The sequence below is a fragment of the Labrus mixtus genome, chromosome 11 (assembly GCF_963584025.1).
Source record: "Labrus mixtus chromosome 11, fLabMix1.1, whole genome shotgun sequence".
Taxonomy (NCBI): domain Eukaryota; kingdom Metazoa; phylum Chordata; class Actinopteri; order Labriformes; family Labridae; genus Labrus; species Labrus mixtus.
In genome coordinates this window covers 7,574,808-7,598,186 of record NC_083622.1, presented here as the reverse complement: position 1 = coordinate 7,598,186, position 23,379 = coordinate 7,574,808, and the positions used below count along the sequence as shown (strand labels likewise).

Sequence of the window (23,379 nt, the reverse complement as noted above, 5' to 3'; positions counted from 1 at the left end):
CCCTGCTGGCTACGTTCCTGCTGACTGATCCTGCGTTATTTATTCATTCACCACTAATCAAAAAGTGAAAATGAAGAATAAAGGTAATCGGGCTCGGTGCGTATGTACAGCTGCAAGGTTTTCCGACAGCCACCCGGAGCGATCTGTGATGAAATGCAGCGGCGATGACGGCCGGTTGCAGCAGCCCCAGCGCCCTCAGGATGAACGCCACGCTGTCGTACCTTCACGCAGGGAAGGTGAAAGATAAACAGCTCAGAGGCAAGCTAGTGAAGCTTAACCCCTGCGCTTTAATTACTGAGCAATGCCTCAAATTACCACAATGCTCAACGCTCTCAACTGGAGAGGCTTGTTAGAGAGTAATGAAGAGGACCGGGGAGCGAGAGAGGGGATCATTTCAGAGAGGTGTCAAACTGTGTCGGCGCTCGTTTCCTGTTTTGGTGCAGCGAAAAAGGCCTCGAGTAGAGATGAGTAAATGTGCAGAGCGTTTTAGTCCCGCCTTTAAACACAGAGCGTACGCTCCACAACTTGGCAGTCGACGGCTCTCCACACTAGGTTCACTGCATCCCTCAACAGTTTGCACAAAATCGCCGCCCAATCAGCCCAGCGCATTCCACACACTCAACACAAATATGCAACTGTAATCAAGCACACAACCCGATGTTTACAACCCCCCCCCCTGTGTTTTTTCTTCCCAGATCTGACGCCGAGTGAAGGAGTCTGGCAGTGGAGAGCGGAGTTATTTATAAGGACATTTTGACAGCCATCATCAGTCGGGGTCAGTGACACCGAGGGGGGCCAGATGGTCATCGAGTCTGGCTTGTCCTCTTGTACCCAATTTGTTGGCCGTTATTTCCAGGAATAAGTGCTGGATTGTTGTACTTTGCATCTCCTCTGCATGAACTCTCGGCTGTCTTAACCTCTCTCACACCCCCGAGAACAAGTAGGTCAGTGAGGAGGCGTTTTAGAGCTGCTTGAGTTCAGCCCTTTAAAAGTTTTGGCTGAGCAATAATTTGAAGAGGGATTAACTGATCAACTGTCCTCGATGGTAAACAGTTGGTGCAACACATGCCTAAACGTGTCATTTATCCTTCGACAACAAAAGAGCACAAGCTCTTTATGTTAAGGTTAACAGAGTCGCGGCGACGCCTTCATAAACTGGTCTGGTTGTTTGTGACATCAGTGTTTACAAGACGGAGACATCCGATCTGTTTGCTGACTCAGCTGATGTGACGAGTGTTTTATTGTTGTACTTCTGAAACATTTAAATATTCTAATAAACACAGAGCACAGAATAAATGAATCAGTCTTATGTGTTCTCCAATATTACAAGAGTTAACTCCAGAGACCAAAAGAGGCTCATCGAGAAATCTTCATCACCTGAAAGTGATCAATGTCAACAACAAGCAGACACAAGAAATCAGTAGCTCTAGTTTGTATGTCAATAAAAGCTACAACGACTTTTCACCTTCAACCTGAATGTCCTTAGTCTGCCTACAAACCCCCCAATGATGAGAAAAGTCCATCCTTTCCGTCTTTTTCCTGCTGTACTTTTTAGAAAATGTGTGCTCAATCAGGCCGTTTGGAGATTTTCCCTTCATGACATCACAAAGGGCAGTAACCCCTCCCCCAGGTGGGTGACACTCCCACAGCTAGGTGTTTGTTCTGCCCTCTGAGTCTGCCTTCTCACCGTAAACAACAGGACATGGAGCGAGAAAGCACCGAGACACCCGAGCCCTTCCAGAGAGGGGGCGTGGTCAGACACAGCTCATTTACATATTTAAAGGTACAGACACAGAAACAGCCTGTTCTGAGCAGGGCTGAAATAGAGGGGTTTATAGGCATGATCAAATACAGGATCAGAGTGGATTTAGAACAAGAAACTTCACACACATGTTTTGAGGAGCTCTGAGACTTATTTACACTGAAGAAGAGGAGGATATGTCACCTTTAAAAATATGCAATAATGAGCTGTAGGCTGAGGTCAAATTCTCACCGTCTTCTTCTGTGTTTTCACGCAAACAGAAGATACTGAAGCTCATTATTTCATGTTCAAAGCATTCAAAGGTGTTTATGAAATGTAATCTCCCAGTCTCTGTTTGAGAGAAAAAATAATCATGCAAACAAACGCGATCAATAATTTCTGGTGTCTAAATGGAGTTTTTTTAATTCAGTGGCATCCTGAAGCATTTACTTACTTTCCTGTGTTGTGTGCAATCAGTTGAACAAATCTGTCAGTTTTTATTTAGTGCCGCATCTGTTTGAACTGAGCGTGGAGAATTATCACCTGTTTACTGTCTGGCAGGTGTTCTGACAGTCGACGCTCGTGGAATAAACGAGAGAGGAAACAGGAAACAATCGTCTCTCTGTGGTTTGTGTGTGATCGTGTGCTCGTCTCCCACAAACCAAACACAACGTCAGGAGAGCTGACTCTCTGCAGCTCGCCCTTTGATCGTCATCGTCTGTTCTCGGGATAAATGAGCGTTGACGAGAGCGGGTGGGGTGGGGGTGGTGGTGGTGGGGGGGGGGGGTTTGTTTATGTTGCTGTAGCGGCAAATTTCATCTGATAACTTTGTAAGAGTTTTGGACAGTCCATCTCCCATGGATCATCAATGGAGATTGTATTTTTTGGGGGCAAAGAGTGGGAGGCCAGCGCAGAGAGGGGGGGGGGGGTTGCGCTGAAACAGGGTTTTCTTCCATTATGCATGACAACAAAAGTCAGAGAGCCGCCGTGAGCTGCGGTTAGCTGCTGACACTCTGGCCCCAAAAATGATTCGGCCACAAGGAAAGATCGTCAGAGCCTGCTGAGGCGAACCTTAACAACTCTGCATGACCATCCATAAAGTTATTTTTCTACGAGGAGAAAGTTCACTTTAACGGAACAGCATCAGCATGGTTCAGCGCCATTAGCATTTGAAAAGGGAGAGGATGAGTGCAGTAGCAGGGGTGGGGGGGGGGGGGGGGGGGGGGGGGGAGTGAGGTAGACCAGCATGCAGAAAGAAAAGGCTGAAGGGAAGGAGCGTCTGACTTGTTGAACTTGGCGCATGGATGGCTTCATTCGTCCACAGAGCAAGAGAGCTGCTTGTCTGTTCAGGTTTTTGCCTTTGAGACGATGCTGGCCCGGCCTGACTCTGTATCAGTCGGAGCGCAGAGCTGAGCATGTGCGGGGAAACTGAGAAAATACTGTTTTTTGACTTCAGGAAGGATAATCCTCCCACTGCTCACGCTCATAAAAACACAACAAACTCCGATGCTGGAGGTTTACATGCTCCCGCCTCACAGTCAAACGAGACAAAGTGCCAATAAAGTTTGTTGTCTTAAAAAGATAACTTCACTGCTGATGAATTAAACATGAGCATGACCTTTGGGTGGAAATAAAATCATGCTTAATTCATGAGGTTACGGTGTAATAAGGCCCAGAGGAATGAGAAGCACCAAAACAATAGACCCTATAAAACATGGACGTGTTCTCGGTTTCTGCAGCGGAGTTTTTAAAGCCCAAGGATGGCGGTCGCCATGTCGGAATTGCTGCCTCAAACAAACAGATTTTTTTGTTTTGTTATTTGATGTTTTTTTGTTTGTACCTGCCGTCAGGAGGCTTAAAACCCGCCTCAGCCTCTCAGCCTGTCGTTAGGTTGACTGAAAGTTAAGCTGAGACAGCATTTCCAGCACGGAGACCGCCATCGATGGGACTCCAGCGCCCCCTGCAGGAACAGACGGGTGACGTCACTCAGGCTTCAAACATTCATATTTACAGTCTATGAGGATGACGGATGAAATTTAGCTATTTTTGCTAATTGCAGCATATTTACATGGATGTGTATTGCTGGTCTGTTGATTCATATACACCACTTTTCCAAGTCTCAGGCACACGTAGCGGTCCCGGGGGCTAGCGCTGGACTTTGATGAAAGGGTTCCTTCCAAACCGCATGTCTGTGAAGACGGTGTTGAAACTTTCGAATTGATTTGTGAGGGCCTGTACGAGGGTAAAGTGAGAAGAAACGTTCCACTTCTGAGAGTCAAAGAACCCTCTCCAAACTGAGCGAATGGAGAAATAACTCGGTGCTCTCCCGTGTGATGTGTGACCGCGTAGCTCATTCAAGAACAGGTTTGTTTCCTCCTCGGGGGTGGGGTGGGGTGGGGGGCAGGTGCTCGCAGCCAGGCAGGTAGGTTGTGACACCTGTTTCCGCCTGCTGGGTCGAGGTTGCTCACTGCTGCCAGTTTCCTCCCCTTCTTCCATTTTAGCACAGTTACACGCTTGTTTGGAAGCGAATGGAGCTGCACACACACACACACACACACACACACACACACACCCACAAGGCTGTAAATTTAGCCAAGCTATTTCATGGAACGCTGAAGCACAAATACTGGGCACAGAAGGTGGAGGATATGCTGCAGAAAGGAGAGTGATAACAGTTGGTTGGGCTTCAGCAGAGAACATTTCCAGGGCCTTTCGGGTTACTACTACGGCTTGATAGCCGCTAAGCTAACATTTAGACACTCATTTTCGATGCCAAACAGAAATTCGTGGTTAACTCGGAATGACAGAAAAGCCTTTTGAAAAGCGTTTTTTTTTTATGTCATTTCTGTCCCCAGATTTCTCCTACAGGCGAGCTTTTTAAAGCCACATGACTCATCCTCCTTTCTAAACTGTACAGCGGGTTGTGAAAAGCCTTTCAGACACGTTGTAGTACATTCAAATATAAAATAATCATTCATGCATACACCTACATACACCTGCATACATCAATACACTTCAATAAATCATCGTTTGTGTCCACAGTTTGAAATCAGTGTTCACCATTTTTCAAAATCTTAATTTGACACACACAATGAACGGGGTCAGGCGCCATCTGCGTCCACATCAGTCCGTCAGCGCCGTGCACTACAGCACCATTCGCAGCCACTCTACTCAATCTTCCTGTTCCCACAGCGAGCGCCGCGGTCCGTATATTTCCAACCGAGCTTCCTGCAAGCACGCGTCACATTGGACTGAACAGACAGACAGGAAGTCAGACCCTAACACAAAGAAACGTACTGAACTTCTGGCCAATTTCAAAATAAAATAAAATATGCAGACCCCTGATTTTTAAGTGATTTTATTTGATATACTTTTTTTTAATCCCAGAGGGGAAATGTATGTTTTAACACCCTGAATCACACACACATGCACTAACAGGAGCTGTGGACATTAAAGGAGAGGTGTCAGAGTGGGGCTGCTACACACGGAGCGCGCCAGAGCAGTTAGGGGTTCAGTGCCTTGCTCAAGGGCACCTTGGCAGTACTCAGGAACTGACCCGGGCAACTCTCCAACTGGTGTGCTGGTGTGTGACCAACAGAATAGTTTTTTGAACGTCTTGCTTTGTTCCATCCATGTTTCTTATTCTACTCCCATTTCTGTTTGTACCTCCATATATTTCACCGCCATATTGTGTATAAGAGAAACTTAATGGACCTCATGTTCTGGGTTAAAGTATTGTTCCTGATTCTGATTTAAACCGGAGCACAGAGTGAGACTTTAAAGTGACCAGGGAAGAAAAAACGGCCTCACACCTTTAATCCTGCATATTCAGCTTTACTTGAGTGAGAACTGGTTTGTGACTGAGGTCGGTGAGTAGGTGTGGCCAAAAAAAAAAAAAAAACATGTTCAAGCAGGAAAAAGGGTGAGCAGATGCAAACACACCTTGAGTAGAAACGACTTGTGGCACCAACAGACCCGAGTGCTGACGACTCGATGTGAAGAGGTTAAAAAACAACTCTGTCGCCCTGTGGTGTTGACAGGAAGCCCCCCCCCCCCCCCCACCGAGCCAAGAATCGGACACTATCTCAGCTAAAGCGTGCTCGACAGGGCCGTGCGAGAGTAATAGATTTCAAGCTCTCCTCTCGGAGCTGGAGAGTGTCGAATCACCATGGTAACCGAGATGGCTGTTTGGCAGGTTCGAGTGGCTTTTTAGTTTGAAACACTTTTGCAGTCAGAGAGGCTTCAGCTACTTCTCTCTCTCTCGCTCTTATGATAAATCTCCCTTTACTCTGATCATCCTCTGTTTATTTCTCCCTCTTCTTCTTCTTCTTCTTCTTCTTCCTCCCCCAGCTCAGCGTGGCAATCATCACAGCCCCGCGCTGCGAGAAAGCATCTTAGCTTGCGGCAGATAAAGGCTGGGAGAATGTCAGTAATGACGGGTCCACCGGCGCTGAAAACTTCCCAGAGCTGCTTGTTTCAGCAGTAATTACGACGGGGTGGGGGGGGGGGGGGGGGTGGTTGGGGGACGGTGCTCTGTGACTGCCTCCAAAAAGCTTACCAAGACTTTTGCTTGTGATTCCATGTCATCGCTTCTTTTTTTTCCTTTTTTTTTTAAGTATGCGAGTCAGTCGGAGGAGTAAAAAAAGAGGGCTTAAAAGCTCAAGGAGACGCATGAAGGAAAGAGAGAAAGAGAAGGGGCAGCGGAGATGTTTGAGGGAGGAGGAGAAGTGCTCTAAAGGCCATGAATAAGGATGAGATTGGATCATTGCTCCTCAGTGTTCTCCAATCACAGCGCGGAGGAGGAAAGCCGGAGGGGGAAATGATAAGACAGGTGAAAAGGAACACAAGAGAGAGGAATGAACAAATAACGGGGGAAGGATGCTCCGAGGAGAAGGAGTGATTGAAATAACCGCAAAGAGGAGGAAAGGACTGATAAGTGTGTGTGTGTGTGTGTGTGCGTGTACATGTGTGTGTGTGTGTATCTGAAGAGGCTCTGCTGTACCTCAGAGAGAGAAGAGAAAAATCTATCATCCTGCTTCCCCTGTGTCCCTCCCTGTGAAGCAGGCCCTCAGTAATCACCTTCTTCACCCTCTCAAACCGCTTCATCCTCGCCTCCCGCTCTCACCTTCCATCCGCCCACCTCTCAATCCCGCTCATCTCGGAGTGTTCCCATGAAGAGAGCGCCCCGACCCCCTTCTCCACGCATGAGCCCCACGGAAGACCAGCTGACGTGTTAAAACAAAAACAAAACAAAAAATCAAAAAAACAAAAAAACAAAAGTCAGGGTGTGAACAGCTGTGGGGAGTGTTCACGATCTTCATGCCACAGTCAGGCAGCAATGAAGGCAGATTGTAAAGTCCTCTCTCAACAATGCACCTCCCAGTTTGCATGTAACATCTCTTACATATCCAGCGGTGCAGTTACCGCCAACGCTCAGCAGACGGTCATGGAAAAAGCTTACATTTAGCGCCAAATGCATGATTTCAACATGCGCAGCACTAATGCACGTGGATGCTGTTCATCTGCAGAAAGTGTGATTTGTGAATTAGACGGGGTATTTTTTTTTTTTAATTAAGGCACAAAAGCTGCACACTCCAGCTTCAATCTGTGTTTTTATTGAGGAGGAGGAGGAGGAGGAGGAGGAAGAAATCTCTGCTGATAATTAAAAACTCACATTAAAAACCTCGTGACATTTGAACACTGAAAGACTCTGGACCTCAACACAGGAAGAGACCTGCGAACAAGCTGAGGTCACGTCATTGGACCCCTCCTGCTGTTGCCATGGACACAGATGTAACGGTGTGCGTTTTCATCGCTTCCTCTAAATATGCGTTAGCTCATGTTTACGAGCGTTGTGCTAAAGTTTAACTACTGAACCTTGTAAAATAGCATCATCAGATCGTCTACCGTATCACAGCCCACACACACAGGGGTATAAGACGGGCGGTATTATAAAGAAGGACGGGAGTGAGGTGTGTGTGTGTGTGTGTGTGTGTGTGTGTGTGTGTGGGGGGGGGTCTTTGGATTGAGGGTGATTTAGTGAGCATGTCCACTCGCGTCGGCCACCATACAGAAGTCATCTATCACAGGTCAGTCACACAGAGCGCGGGCTGCACATGATAAAGAGCCGCTTAATTCAAGTCATGCTGCTGTAGGAGGGGGGGGTTTAGGGGGGGGGACATCAAGATAATTGCATTCATTGCTGGGGCAGAGACGAAGAACTAGGCGGTTATTTATAGGTTGATATGGACATAAATTTACACTTTTACTCTGCCCCCCCCCCCCCCCCCCCCCCCCCCCCCCCCCCCACCCCCCAAGAGGCTTGGAATGGATTTCAATGCATTTAAAGGCCATAAATGCAGTTTGATGGTTTGTTTTACTGTCGCTGCAGAAATCTCTCTTTTAAGGGGGAAGACAACTCAACAAGTGAGGAAACACAGAGTCAAATCATCCATTTGTCTTCATGTAGGAATTAAATCCCCAGTTTTGTGATTGATTGAAGTCACATTTAAAGGAATAAAAGGTTTCTAACATCTCTTCAGTATTAAAGGCAGGGTTGGTCATTTCCTCCAGAGCCACTTTTTTCAGATTCTGGTTGAAGTTGTCTTTAGGTCCTGACAGAAATTAATAACTCATGTTCTCTGAAAAAGGAACGAAGAAAATCCGTCATCTGTAACAGTTTGTAAGTCTGTAAAAACTTTAACCAATGTGTGCCACGAGGTACCAATCTGATGAACCAATCAGAGGCCTCCCTGTCTCCCTGCTCGCTCTCTACTTCTTGCGTGCTCTAACCCACACTCAAAGGATGAGTGGAGTGGAATGGCGCTCGTGCATGTAAAGGAGGGGGCGTGGCTTTTGATAGAGCACAGAGGGGAAGGGGAGGGGGGGTGGGGGGTGCAGACGCAGCACTGAGGGAATGCTACTTTCAAAATCACACTAGTTTTTTTCCGATTATTTCCAACCCTGCCTTTTACGCTTCAACTTTAAAAACATGACAAACCCTTGACTGATCCTAAAAACACACCAGAGGAAAACAACTCATGCGTTCACTTCAAGCAGAATAAAACTCTTCATCGCTCGTTTCGCTGGACCTTCACGAACAATCCATTGATTCACCTCAAATAATCCAGGACTCTGCTGCCGGGCTCGGAGACAGAAGAGGAGAAATCAAAGAGCGGCTGCTGGTGTCTTCTCAGATTGATCCGATGTTTATTCCACTTGTTTACAAGGCTCATTATGGTTCAGGACCGGCCGGCATTACTAATTCATTGTCCTTTTTAAAACCCTGCCCAGAGCCCCCGAGATCCTCTGCAGCCAGCTTTCACGACACAGACTTGTTAACGAGTCAGAAAGTCTGCAGCCCTGCAGGGTGAGCAGATTTTTAAACTTAGACATGACACCAACTAAAATCCCAAAATACTGTTTCCTGTTTTGATGGAACGGCAGTAAAGCGCTGCTCTGTGGTGTGAATGTGTCTGTCACTGATTGTCACAGCGTTGTTGTAAAGACAATTATAAAATAAGTGAAGGTCATAATCTTGAGGGGGAGATACTATTCATGAGGTGAGAGCTCAAACGAGATGTTTCCTCTTTGCGCACAGATCTTGTTGGAGCAGATTTGACAAACGGCATCGTCTAAATCGGAAAAAAAGGAGAAAACAGCGGGACGGGTGTAACAATCACCGAACGACACTCTGACTCCTGAAAAGGTGAGGGCATCAATTCAAGCATCTTAACTTGTCAGCGTCCTGCTCCTCGATAAAACAAACTCCATTAAACCCACGCTGAGCGAGTTCACAATCCAGTGAAGCGGCCTCCAATCACTCGTTAAGACGGCATACGTCGGCAATTAATGCAGCAATCTTCTTTAATGCCCCACCTCGGGAATCTGTAAACGTCAATTAGAAGGAGTAAGAGAGCCTCTCAGACACACACACACACACACACACACACACACACACACACACACACACACACACACACACACACACACACACACAACACACACACACACACACACACACACACACACACACACACACACACACACACACACACACACACACACACTATGTTCCATTTCCAAATCAACCACCTCCACTAGAACATTCAGAGATGAAAGTGCGGTGGTGGGTGTGAAAACTACCTCTCTCTCTCCCCTCTCACTCTCTCTCCCCTCTCACTCTTCCTCCCTCCCTCTCTCTCTCTCCCTTTCTTCCTCCCTCTCTCTCTCTCTCCCCTCTCCCTCTTCCTCCCTCCCTCTCTCTCTCCCTCCCCTCTCACTCTCTCTCTCCCTCCCTCCCTCTCTCTCCCTCCCTCTCTCTCTCCCCTCTCACTCTCTCTCTCTCTCTCCCCTCTCCCTCCCTCCCTCTTCCTCCCTCCCTCTCTCTCTTTCTTCCTCCCTCTCTCTCTCCCTCTTCCTCCCTCTCTCTCCCTCTCTCTCTCCCCTCTCACTCTCTCTCCCTCTCTCTCTCCCCTCTCACTCTCTCTCCCTCTCCCCTCTCACTCTCTCTCCCCTCTCTCTCTCTCTCTCCCTCTGACGGGTGTATGAGGGGGAGACTGCTCTTGAAAAAGTTAAGAGGAAATAAAGCGAGCTCCTCGGGCTGCAGCTCACGGTCAATAAGCACAGCCGTAAACCCCGAGCTTTAATGGTCAATACAGTCCGTCTGAGAGACCGTCTACACCGCCCTAAGAGGCGGGGATGGGGGAAAGGAGGGGGGGGGGGGGAGTGGATTGACAGCCTGGACAGCAGCAACTCAATAATCAGTTGTAGGACGGAGACGAACATCTATGGACATTATTGACTGAACTATTTTCTGCATTAATTGCTCCGTCGATAAAACGTCAGGATACCGTGCGATGTGTTTTCTCAAAGGTCAACGGGCACGTTTGAGAATATTTGATCAAGAACAAAAAAACGCTCCCGCTGCATCTACGTGAAGAGTCTCCACGATCCACATCCAGAGGAAGATCCAATCCAAACACATCATCACATCCACAAAAGATCCACAGAGTGCTTCAGATGCTCCACTGCGCTTCTGTAATATCTCATTCTCACGAACAAACAAACCGCAGGTCTTTTAATGCGGAAGCGCTGCTAATGACACAGGACGAACGTAAACTCAAGCTCAGCTGCCGCTAAAGAAGACACAGTTAACGACATAATCCTCCTTTTTGAGCTAAAGCTAACTAACCTTTTCAAAGAATCACCCCGCGGTGACGCTCCAAACAGCTTATTGACATCTCACACACACACTGCAGTGTGAACGTGTGCGTGTGTGTGTGTGTGTGTGTGGAGGTCCGAGTCCCCTCGTATCCTGAGCATGAAGCAGCAGAATAATGCATAATCCCGAACCCCAGGAGTCCACTTAAGGTAATTACTGTGCAGCAGACGCAGACGTATCTGCGGAACAAAAGAGGAGACGGCAAGGTCGGAGAAATGCGCAATCACACTCCTTTGTCATCCCGGCCCGAGATAAGTGAACCCTTTGAGTTGTTAAGGCAATTACCGCACTTGATTAGCTGCTCTTGAATGGCAAACTATAAACAGAGAGGCTCACTGGGCACACACTCTTCACGGCCTCTTAATATGAAAAGAAAAAGCCAGTCGATGTAAACACTTCATGTCATCATTCACAACCAATGTAAGGGACGTCTCCAGATTTTAGACGCTTACTGCAACATTCAGGTTTGCAAAAATCCTTCTATGAGCTGCGATGTGTCGCTACTAAAAGCTGATCATGCACGGTCCAAATCAAACTTTCTGACCAAAGTGGCGAGCAGATGAAAATAAATTCACCAGATGAGCATCTTTTTTTAACCAAAATAATAAACTGTGTTTTCCATTCACATTGCATAACATTTAAATTAGTTATTAAGTTATTATGTTCCGTTCGATAGAATCACACAATAAAGTCAAGGATCATTTTATCAGATATGGATATCGAGAAATGATCAAATATATTTGCTCGCCTTTATTTTCTAAAAAGGAAGTTGCACTAAAATTAACCGGTGCTCGTGATGGCTGCCGTTCCTGTGTGTGCGTGTGTGTGTGTGTGTGTGTGTGTGTGTGTGTATGTCGTGTCTCAGCGTGCCCCCGCTTTGCTCCGTCATGCACACAGCAGAGGAGCGGGGTAAAGTAGCAGCAGCAGCTAAATACTAATCATAAGTTTAAAACATGGCTGTTGGGTACCAACATTTACCCGCCATGTGGCCGATAGCCCGGGAAATCTAGCCACATTTGGTGCTTGGCGGGTGATGATTTCGGACCCTGCACATCCTTAAAAGTCATGTTGGCTCTTCTGCAGCTTTCATGTTTCAAACAGGATCAGGTCGGTCTCCCGCGGCGTCCTGCAGACGGTTTATTATCCTTCATTTAACCCTCATGCATCACTATGGACATTTTTGTCCATTGGGTCAAATGGTCTGTGTTCGTGCATATGGCACCATTTTTTGTAAGAAAGCCTCTCTCTTGACAAATTTTGGAATGCACATTTTATTTTTTTTAATAGATCAATAGAACACTGTGAAACATGTTTACTACCCTCTTAAGTCACTAAGGACAAAAATGTCCACTTACAAAAAACTGCTATAAAAATAGAACAGATTGATATTTCTTTCAAATTTTTTTCTGCATACATCTCTTAAACAACTTCAGCCCTGCTCAAAACTATCAAATATTGAATAATTATCAGGAATTTAACCCTTTAAATGCCAGAATCATGTAATCAAACTGGCATTTAAAGGGTTAAATTCCTAAAAATGATTGAATGTTTGGTAGTTTTGAGCAGGGCTGAAGTTGTTTAAGAGATGTATGCAGAAAAAAGTAGAAAAAAATATCAATCTGTTCTATTTTTATAGCAGTTTTTTGGCATGGACATTTTTGTCCTTAGTGACTACAGAAAATTAAACTGATGCCTGAGGGTTAATAAAGACATAAAACCTTCCTGTGTCGTCTGATCTGTAGTTCCCTCTTCAGTAAGAACAGCTCAGTAAGTGTTTTTAAACGCAGCACAACACAAAGCCCCGGCACAGCCGAACATATGACATCACCATGCAGAGAGAGAATCTTCTTCCTCTGTGAAGACGTCTCTCTAATCTTCAGGATCGTAGATGCTTCTCCATCAAATGATGAGAAAAAAAAAAAAAAAAGAGTTATTTCTGATTGAAACATCGGCGCCCAATCTCCAACAAAGGCACGTTTAATGACGGGGGCCACGTCTCTCACTGATCCAGTTATCCTGTGAATCCAGCAGAATAATGTTCCACTGATGAGAGCCGATTATTCCCTCACAAAGACGAGGAAGAGAAAGAATTCAGATTCAAACTGAATGAACTTTTTGATGACAGAGGAACAACTGTGCCTGATCTCTCAGATTGTCGCCGCAGAGTGTGAGAAATAAACAGCTTCCTCTGGAGCCGTCAGTGTTTGAAAACATTCCTCTAAAAAAAAAAAAAAAAGGTAGATGTAAGCTTGTGAGGTTTTCACCCTGAGTCATGCTTCTGCCTTTAATTCTGCATCTCTTTTGTGTTTCATGTCGTTCAGAGTTTGTTCTGGGTCTCTGCAGCAGCACACTGTCTCCTGTTTATTCCCGTGTAGCTTTTGACGGACTGAGACAAAAACAAATTCTCTGCATTTCCCCAAAGCTCTGCAAACATGACCACCAGCTGATCTCCAGAGACACACACGGGCCCTGGATTTCCAGTCAACACACACCACAGAGTTCTACCTCGGGAACGGCAACAAAAAAGGAGCCGAGGTAAACTCCCCCCTCGCAGACTGCGCTCGCGGTGCACCTCATTTTCTGCCACCTTCTCTCAAGTCCCTGTATCCCTGCGACTTTGAAGTCCAGCCAGAGAAAGGCTTTGAAAAAAGCCTTGCAATCTCCCCCGCCATGACCAGGCAGAGGATTAGCCAAGCCCTGCAGGACCGAGTTGGAAAGAAGGATTGGAGGAGGGCTGGAGGAGGAGTGGCGCCATTTTCCACGAGGGGCCGTGTATGTGCAGGCAGCTCTCCCTGCGGCCGGCGCTGTGGGGGGATTAGAGCTACTGAGGAAGTGGAGGACAGACCTCCAGCCCCCTTTTCACCAGAACCACAGAAAGCAATTTGCAGCAGAGAACTGTGTGTGTGGGGGGGGGGGGGGGGGGGGGGATTCTTCCCATAACCCCCCCTCCCAACTCAACCCTTTTTTGAGTCTTTTGTGACATGGGAGACGTTTTTGAGATTCCCAAGTAGTCAAGAACGTCTCAAATACTGATATTTGACCAAAAAGTCACATTTATGTCACAGCGTAAAGAATTAAGCAGTTAAACCTCTAATCCCAGCGTCAGACTCGATACCATCGGTGACGGGGGGGGGGGGGAGTCATGCTGGAAACTTTGTTTTTCCCTTCGGAGCCCAAAACAAGAGAGATTATTCCTCCTTTATTCAATGTTTGCCCACACTGCCACAGCCGCTGTAAATATTTCATTAATCCTCGAGCCATGCATTCCCTGGATCTCAACCCAAATATAATAACAGCAGAATATCTTAGCAGAGAGGACGCTGTTGTCTTAATGTGTGACCGGAATGTAAATCATCTTCTAATTCTAGCATGAGAGAAAAATATCCTTTAAGCTTTCCTTTAAAGAAATGTACAGAATGTCTGAATAAAGACCATTTCTCTATTTATCTAAAGTTCAGAAAAGGCTCTATTCAGAAGCTGTTTTCACATCTCCACTCCTGAAAATATCTAAAGAGTCTCAGGGGGACTGCTCCGGATATCCCCCTGACCTGTTCACACTCGGACCTCACAGCTGGAGACTATCCCTGTCAGACAGGAGGGGGGGGGGGGAGCAGACCTGAGGGGAGCGACTGAACCATTGGTGGCGTCTTATTGAAATGCAAGTATTCATAATCGGCAGCATCTGAGGAAACAATTCAACAGCATCATCGATAAGTGATAGCAACCTTAGCTTAGCTTAGCTTAGCTTGGAGAGGAAACAGGAACCATAGGCGTTGATTTTGAAAAAGAAAACACCACTTCAGCGCCGCCGCCTCCCCTCCTGTGCTTTTTCAAATAATGGGGTCTTTTGTCTTATCTGTGAGGGAGAGGAGCTGGAGAACTTCGCCCCTTCATCCCTTTGTTGTTCTGAAGTCTCTGGTGGAAATGGGAGATTGGCCCATAAGGCGTGGGTGTGTGAGGAAGAGCTAGGCAGCGGCGGTGGCGGCGGGCACATCAGACGTGAGCTGTCTTAATAAAGCTCCCCTCTATCCACCCCAGAGATCTCCTCACCCCAATTATACGCCTGACACCTCCACCCTCCTCCATCTCCTCTTATTTCTCACAGCCGCCCTCCCCTGCCCCCCTTCCCCCCCCTCGTCTCAGCACCCAGCTCTGATCATCTCCCTTTGCTGGTCTCAAAGCCTCAGAGGCCTGCACGTCATCGGGCTGCTGGTGGCGTTTGCTTCACAGTCGGCTGAGCCCGCGCTGCGTCAGGATCGGATCTCTCTTCTGGCGTCGACAAACGATCACAACCGTTCAGCCGCCGAGCGCCAAAATTTTCACTCCCGACTTTTCAAATAAAAGTCTCGCTCCTTTTTCAAGAATCCAGCGGAGAACGCGCTCTGACAGGTTATTGTTTGTAGGAATTTACACCTTTAAATCGAAGCTGTCAATGCCCGTTAAAATGCGTTCAAACCTGCAGAGACCGGTCGGAAACACGAGAGGAGAGGATCAGAGCTGACAACTCGTCCTGTGATCATCAGATCTGAACGTCTTCTCACATAGTTCTGTCATTTCTAATGTGACGACTTCAGCTGAGAAAGACTGTCAATCAACCAATCAACAGGCCGACTGACAGAAACAAGTACATGTTGTTGTTATCATTTGAAAGAAGCTCTGCTGTACAAAGACATAAAAAAAACACCGGTAGTGACCCTGTAGCTTTAAATGATCACTCCATGAAGTCGGTCGTACATGTGTGTTTATTCACCAACTAGAAAGTGAACATCAAGAAGCTGGAACAACCGGACGTGCAGCAGCTGTTGTGTTTTTATCAGCGCTGTCAAACGATTCTTAAAAATCATGATCACTCACCGAGTTTCAAGAGTTAAGCGTGATTAGTCACATTTTTAATCGCATGTTTAATGCATTGTTTAGTGTTTAAAAAATGTTTTTTAGGGACGCCTGTAGTGTAGTGGTTAGTGCGTGCGCCCCGTGTACAGAGGCTGTAGTCTTCAAAAATGGACGGCCCAGGGTTGGAATCCGACCTGTTGCTATTTTCTGAATGTCGTTTCTCTCTCTCTCTCTCTCTGATATCTGACTCTATCTCTAAAATAAAGGTGTAAAAATCCCCCAAGAATAAATTTTTAAAAACAGTTTGACAACAATGTGAAGCGACATCTTCCAGTGTGTTGATTTGGGGATCAAATAAATGTAAAGAAAAGAACGCTAAGATTCAAGAAAGCAGGACGGCTTCAAAGTCAAATACAGAGTTCAGTTTTAGTTTTAAAAAGGATTAAAATGTTAGACATCTAAAAAACAATATTCAGGAGTGCAAGAAGAAAAATAACTCCCTGGCGTCTAAGGATTTGCAGTTATGTCACGGCGCAGCGACCGTGGGTTAGAATCCGACCTCGGCTCTTTGCTGCACGTCACCACCCACTATCTCTCCTCCCAACACTTCCTGTCTCTCTGCAGCTCTCCTAAAGTCACAAAAAAAAAAAAAAAACCTTCCAGAGCAACAAGGCTGGAACAATTCCCAATTAGCAAAAGCTTTGCGAGTCTGTGAGGATCTTGTTTACACGCCATGCTGTGTTTTTTCGATTCAGCAGTATGAGATAAAACAAACCAAACGAGAGCGTGTCACAAAAGGTTAACTCCTCTGATGAGGTACAAACCGAAGACCGTTCGTTATAGGCGTGATCGCAAACACTAATGCAGCACACGAGCTAACCAATCGGAGCAGCTGCGTCTGCTCTCAGCTCCACTTTCCGGTGTTGTCACCTTGAGATGCCTTCAAGGTCACCACAGGGGCCGCATCTGTCCAGCCATCTGTCTCCAGGGCGTCCCGTGAGGCGTCCTGTCAGCGGCGCTCCCCGGCCCCGTCCTCTACTGTCCACATGCAGGCTCAGCGAGCGCAGACAAAAGAACCTCTCATCCACTCTACAGGTTTCTGACGCGGGTGCGTTTGTTTCGACTACCTGAAGAGCTCACACCCTCAACCAGGTGAGCACACATCATGAGCGTGCAACATAACCGCTGACCACCCAATCACGTTTGTTTCTGCAGCTCTAAATCAAGACACAACAATCCAACGCCGCCATGTGTTATGCATGTAAGGAAACAATGCACCCGCTGTTCTTGAACTCACTCTGTCATTAATTTGAGAACAAACTCTTTCATGCAAGTCGGCCGAAATATTCAAAAAGCCATTCCCTGGATTTTGATTAAAAGCAGCAGATAAGTAATTGAGAAGACGATATCTCATTTTAAAAAAAAGCTGCTTTAGTCGCAGTATTTCCTCAAAGCATGCATTAATTCAGCGTTCTCGGTGGATGTTTTCCCCAGAAAGTAGAGCTTCCTGCATTTCAGAGATCAGTGAGCAGAGACTGCACGCCGCCCCAAAAAATCAAATCTTCCAACTTTTAATTACAGAAGATTCACTGTAGAAAGAAGATGTTTTACTGTACCTGATCTGTCAACGACGCTCCACCGCGCAGGGTTAAAGACAGCAGCTGTCGGGGAGTCTGTGAAGAGAAAACAAGAAACCACTTTAAAGGGAGGAGTCAGGAGAAATGTTCATTTCACAACAGTCAAACATGGCCCCTCCTCCTCCAGAATCTCACACCCACTGCAGGACGCAGTGTGTACCTTTACTGCTTGTAGCTACACTGCTAGCTAACGCATGCTAGCACAAGCTAACCGTCGTTGTTTGTCACCTGCCTGTCCCAACAGGAAGCAGACCAACTCCACGTCCACGGGTAAAAGACAACACAAGGTTCACCCTCGTTTTAGAAGACATTAATTCCGCTTGGTGTTTCTCCTCACTCTGATTATATTTTGTCTTTTTTGCCGCTACACCCTCGTCCGACATATTTACCAGTTTGAATCTCGTCCAATCACTGAATTGTATCCTCTCCTAAACTTCTTAAAGATGTATTTTTGGTGAGTCGAGAAAGACATGTGGGAAAGGGTCGGACTTGAACCCGGGCCACCCGCTTGAAGGGTTATAGCCTCTGTTAATGACGCATTAGCTAACCGCTTGTGCCCCTCTGCTCCTAAAGTCACCTGCTACGCTGTCATTGGCTGGAGGGAACACACCAGCTCCGCCCAGAAACGTTGCGAGACAACCAGAACAAAGCAGAAGAGTAAAATCCAGTCAGAGGACAGAGTCTCTGCAGACACAGTCACCACCACACATGTACGGAGGCCCAGAAGGGACGATGGAGCAGCTTCACTTTCGGAGAAGTCTGTATTTTATTTTGAAGGAGGAAGCTGCCGAAGCTTCGTCTTTAAATTCATTGTCTGACTGTGACGCAGGACATCTACGAGCAATCAGAGCAACCACACTTCATCCTCCTTGAAAGTCCAAACCAGGAGCAACAATAACAGACTATTAATCCTGGATTTACTTCCATCAGGGGAAAAATGTGCCATTAAAAAAAAATCTTTTTGAAGTGTGGAGGAAGATGCATCGGGTCGTGATGTTTGCATGACAGCAGGTTGCTTTGATATAAGCGAACAAAATCTTTTGACAAATCCCAGAGCTCAAACTGAATCTGATGATGGCATCTCCGCTCGCAATCTGCTCCCGCAATCTGCTCCCAGGGAAGAAAAAAAAAAAAAAAGACATCGTCTTCACCTTGCCAGAGCACTAATCTAAAGTTTTGAATACTGTAACAAATTCATCTGCAAACTGAAAAGTGAAATTCTGGACTTGATCAGCAGCTTTTTGAAGAAGCCATCTCCTGCACGCACACCGATGTATTTAATTTCCTGCTCCATACAGTCACTGCTGATTAGTTTTCAATTCAACATTAAGCATAAAAAAAAAGCAATCTCATGCATATTCTCTCAGGGGTTTATGTGCCAAATTGTAATTGTAAAAGACATCCCAATAAGCATTCTGACTTTTTGTCACTTCAGAAACTCATTAACCCCGACCATCGTTGCGGAAAATCTTAACAGTTAGCAACTTTCCGTGCAGCTCATCCACACCTGAACTCGGAGAGAGTCGGCCATAATCATCCGTTCAACTCTCCCGGAGATGCTGTGAAATGTAACGACCTTTGTTGGATCCCAAAACGGCACAAAGATTCATTCTGACCAAACGGCGATGACGGTGGTTTTGACCTCGAGCCGGGCACATTTCAAGAAGCGCGGAGAGACTTGCAGAGGCAGCATCCTCGGGATTAGCGAGCGCTCGCAGCAGCTGGCAGCCACATGCTGGTGGTGGTTCAGTTAAGGTTAAGGCATGAGGCGGCTCACAAGCGTATTTTCTCCCCCCGTGCTGTCCAGTATCTTTGTTTTGACTGAAGAACCACAACCCCACCCCGGTTGGAAAGTATGGCCGCTGTGTGTCGTATCAATAACAGCCTGCCCGGGGAGCGTGATACCACTGGACGTATGATCATTATCCTCTTGTTTCTGAGGTTCACGCTTGTAGTTCTGCCTGGGAAAAAAAACAAACATCAAAAAGGCAGATAAGGCCCGGACCCGAAACAAAATTGCAGTACGAGTTCAACAAAGGTTCCAGATTATCTCTGAGGCATTTAAAGTTCCCAGACTGCAAATGACCCTTAAATGCATCTTGATTCATTTATCAGAGAGCACTGTGCTTGATGGTAGAGCACGTCAGAGTTGAATACAGGGACGTCGATCAGCTGCCCATCTGCTCGCTTCCATCAGAGTAAACTTGTAATTTAGCATGAAGAGGAGATTACAAAGTGGACGGCTGAAGTCCATCAGTCGGGCCATGATATCAGAGTCCATAGGGGCCCAATGAAGATTTATCAGTGTTGGTGTTTATTCTTCCACTATGCCAACAATGAAAACTCTTTTCTCACAACATTCGGGATGCCGTTTGGCAAACAATGTGCCTCGCACCGATGTGAGAAGCCGATATGCATCTGTTGTGTTCCATCAATTTACTGCTGGCGAGCTCGTCAGGCTGATTGAGAGAAGAGGGTTTTTTTTTTTAAATCGGGCAGAATGAGTCACATGTTGGACAAACTCAGGGTCAAATGTGAAAGGAAATGCGGGCAGTGTGGGAGTCTGACGACGTCTCTGAGAAAGATCTGCAACATGGAGTCTGTGAGACATATCCAAGTGACATTTCAGGAAGAAGATGTACTTTATTATTCCAGGGAGGGGAAATTCAGTTAAACACTCTGTCTTCTTGTAATATTTGTACAGTTTTTGTGTGTCTGTTATCTTCTCACCTCTTTCATTTTCTGTCTTGGGGAAGCCAAAATGCTTCCACACCTCCGATTTAAGAGACGGTGGTGCGTCCTCAATCTCTAAATCCTGCCTCACGCTTCATCTTTACATCCCTACTACACACACACGCACAAACAGTAGAAGCGAAATGAGAGAAATCTCACATTGTGTCTGGATTTTGGCAATCGCTTTGAAAACTCACATTTTGCATCGATACTCGTTTACATTAGTTGGTACTCGTGCATAAAATCTAAACGAACGCCAGAGCTGCAAAAAATCCCAAATTCTACTTTAAATCACACAAGTAAATGACTAAAGAGGGATGGCATTTTGAAACTGTTGGGTCACCAATCAAAGGGAATGTCGAAGGAGCAAATCTCCTGGTGCACCCTGGACTCGACTCCTGGATAAATGCATAAAAGCTCTCAGCCTCGTAGGAAACATGCAGAATTGTTTATGGAGGTTTTTATTGACTTTTCAAAAAGCTCACACTTGTGGAATGACCCTTTCATCGATCGGGGGGAAATGGATACAAGGCAGTGGGATAGGAGATGATAGCACGACGTCTGTGATTGTGTCAGCTTCCATTAACAATGCATGAGTACACAACACGTGAGCGGAGCAAGGCAGAACTGATTGTTTCTTCAGTTTTAGTGAGATCATCAGCTCGCTTTGTGTGAGACACCAACATCTTTAAAAAGTTTCACCCTTCCAAATCCTTTTAATTCGACCCTGGCAGCAGTTTGATTCATCCCCTGAGGCGACTCCAGGAAGATTTAGTCGCTCATCATCCCGGATTATAACTCCGGGGTGTCTGGTCTGGTGATCAGCTAAGAAGCTTCCTATGATGATGAAAAGTCTAAAAACTTTCAGATTAGACGTTCTTTCAACACCGTTTATTCATCTAAAAAGTGGGCTGCGTCCTACATCCCAGTGAGACCAATATACCAGCAAAAAACAAGTTCAGCGATGACGGCGAGAGCATTCACCACCATCATCCACTTCATGCAACTTTGATTGTGTATTGCAGGCGGCCACTCTGCTGCACATGGGGGTGCTTGGATATCTACCGATGCCGACCAGGCTGGTGGCGCCGCGTTCAAACATATTTTTCCCCTCATGAGATCATGACCCTGCATTTAAAGAAGACGGTAGTTCAGAAAGAGAACCCTGCAGAGTCTTGGTTTTATTGGAAAGACCCCCCAACTAAAAAACGAGTGACCAGAGAAGCTGCCGTGTTGCCAATCGCCTTAACTACTGCTCAGTCCATCAGATTTGACCTATACCTTTCAGTAGCTGGGGATTGAACCCCCAACCATCCAGTTGAGAGACGACAGACTCCACCACTGAGCCCCAGCATTTTAGACTCCACATGGTGAAAACAGACTAAGCGGCACAGATACTACATGCTCCCTGTCCCTCTTCCTGCATCTTATCCCTTCCCAAGCCCGGCGCAGTCTAGGTCTGTTTCGTCATGAGCCGGGGATCCGGCCGAAGATTTCTGCCTTTTAATAAGGCAGTTTTTTCTTACCACTGTAACTTTTGCTGCTTTGCTAAAGTGCTCATGATGGATAGGCCGGATCTTTGTAACATAGCAATAAGTAAGGTCTTTTACCTGCTTTTTGTAACATAGCAATAAGTAAGGTCTTTTACCTGCTTTTTGTAACATAGCAATAAGTAAGGTATTTGACCTGCTTTTTGTAAAGTGTCTCGAGATAACACTTGTTATGAGTTGACGCTATACAAAATAAAAATTGATTGATTGATTGATTAATTCTGTCTCTTTTCCTTCAGCGCACAATAAACAGCATTTTCTGTGATCACTGGAACACTAATAAACTGACTGTTAATCAATTTATAAGATGTTCATGATTCATACCAAACTGCTGCCAAGATGACACAATCAAAAAAGACTCCGGCTAATTCTTTGGCTCAAGATCAAAACATGAAGTAATCCTGCCGATGGAGGGGGGAGGTCCAAAGATAGACGAGATGGAGAGATCAAAACCTTGGTGAACAAAACATACAAATCCATTATTGTATAGGTTTATTGCCTATCAGTTTGGATTTTCGATATTTACTGTAAGAATCCTGCACCTTTAAGGGTGAAGAATAGACAGTGATCCTGTAAAGTTTGTTGCCTCTTCAAGCAGAAACAAGTCGTCTCCGAACACCAGCAGCTCCCTCATCGGGTGAATTTCCAGTTTGAGGGTGATAATGAGTTCTCTGTTTCTGTCTCATTTCTGACCTTTTTCTGTTTTACTGGAGGAGATGTGAGACCTTTAAATGGCATCATGCCATTACAGACACTGGATAGGAATGAACTTTGTATTCCTAATTACAGCTGTCCTCTGGAAATTCGTCAAAAAATTAGACACCCTTTAGCCGCGGCCTGCAGCTACAATATCGTAATATGTCAGCCGATCTGGAAAGAAGTCGACCCGACGAGTTCCAAACAAACCAGAGAGCTGGTCTGTAAATTGTGATGGATATTCGAAAGGACAGTCAAATCATATTTTCACCACTAGCTTTGGTTTGTCCTCCACATAGAGGTTTGGTTTAAACTATGAAAACAGAGCATCAGCGGGCGGCCGAGGGGAATCGTTGTTTTCATGACCCGGTTTGAACTCACCCAAGAAGAAGAAGAACTAGATCAGCCGCAGCCTTCAGTCTTTAGTGAGAACGGAGCGGAGAGTTTCTGTCTTTAGCTTCACGAAGACAACTTTTTATTTTGTTAAATGCTCCAAAAAAACAAACGGCGAAAACATGTGACGGGCCGTGAAGATGACTTTTTCCAAATCCCCGTTTGAATTGACCTTCAATGAAACACAGAACAACATCAGCATTACGTCAAATACTGTGACTTTGAATACAGATATTAAAAGAGATCATTTAAGGCAGGTTTGGTCATTTTCTCCAGATCCACTTTTTTAGATTTTAAAATTGCACATTATGTCGACGAAGTCTCTTAAGATGGTGCAACGTCCCGTACTTGTGCAACCAAGACGGTGCGTTCTCTCTCTCTCTGGCTAGCAGCAGCTTTTGGTTTAAAATATGACTTCAAGTCTGAAGTTCATTAAAAAGCTACAGCACTACCAACGCTATCATCAAATTAACAGAAACTGCACAGTTGTGGAACAAGTGGTAATAGAGAGTATCAAACACATTCAGAGTTCCATTAAAAAGGAATGATGGCAGAGATCAGGATAATATAAGA

At 45.9% G+C, this 23,379-nt stretch overlaps 1 protein-coding gene across 2 annotated transcripts in view; it reads right to left on the bottom strand.

Annotated features, from left to right (window-relative positions):
- The window catches only part of sema6e (sema domain, transmembrane domain (TM), and cytoplasmic domain, (semaphorin) 6E), a 175,666-nt gene that overhangs the window by 135,742 nt on the left and 16,545 nt on the right, over positions 1-23,379 (bottom strand). For both annotated transcript variants that reach the window (XM_061049778.1, XM_061049780.1), the window contains exon 2: positions 17,414-17,470. The gene's annotated coding sequence lies outside the window, so the exon portion shown is untranslated. The remainder of the gene's footprint in view (positions 1-17,413; positions 17,471-23,379) is intronic.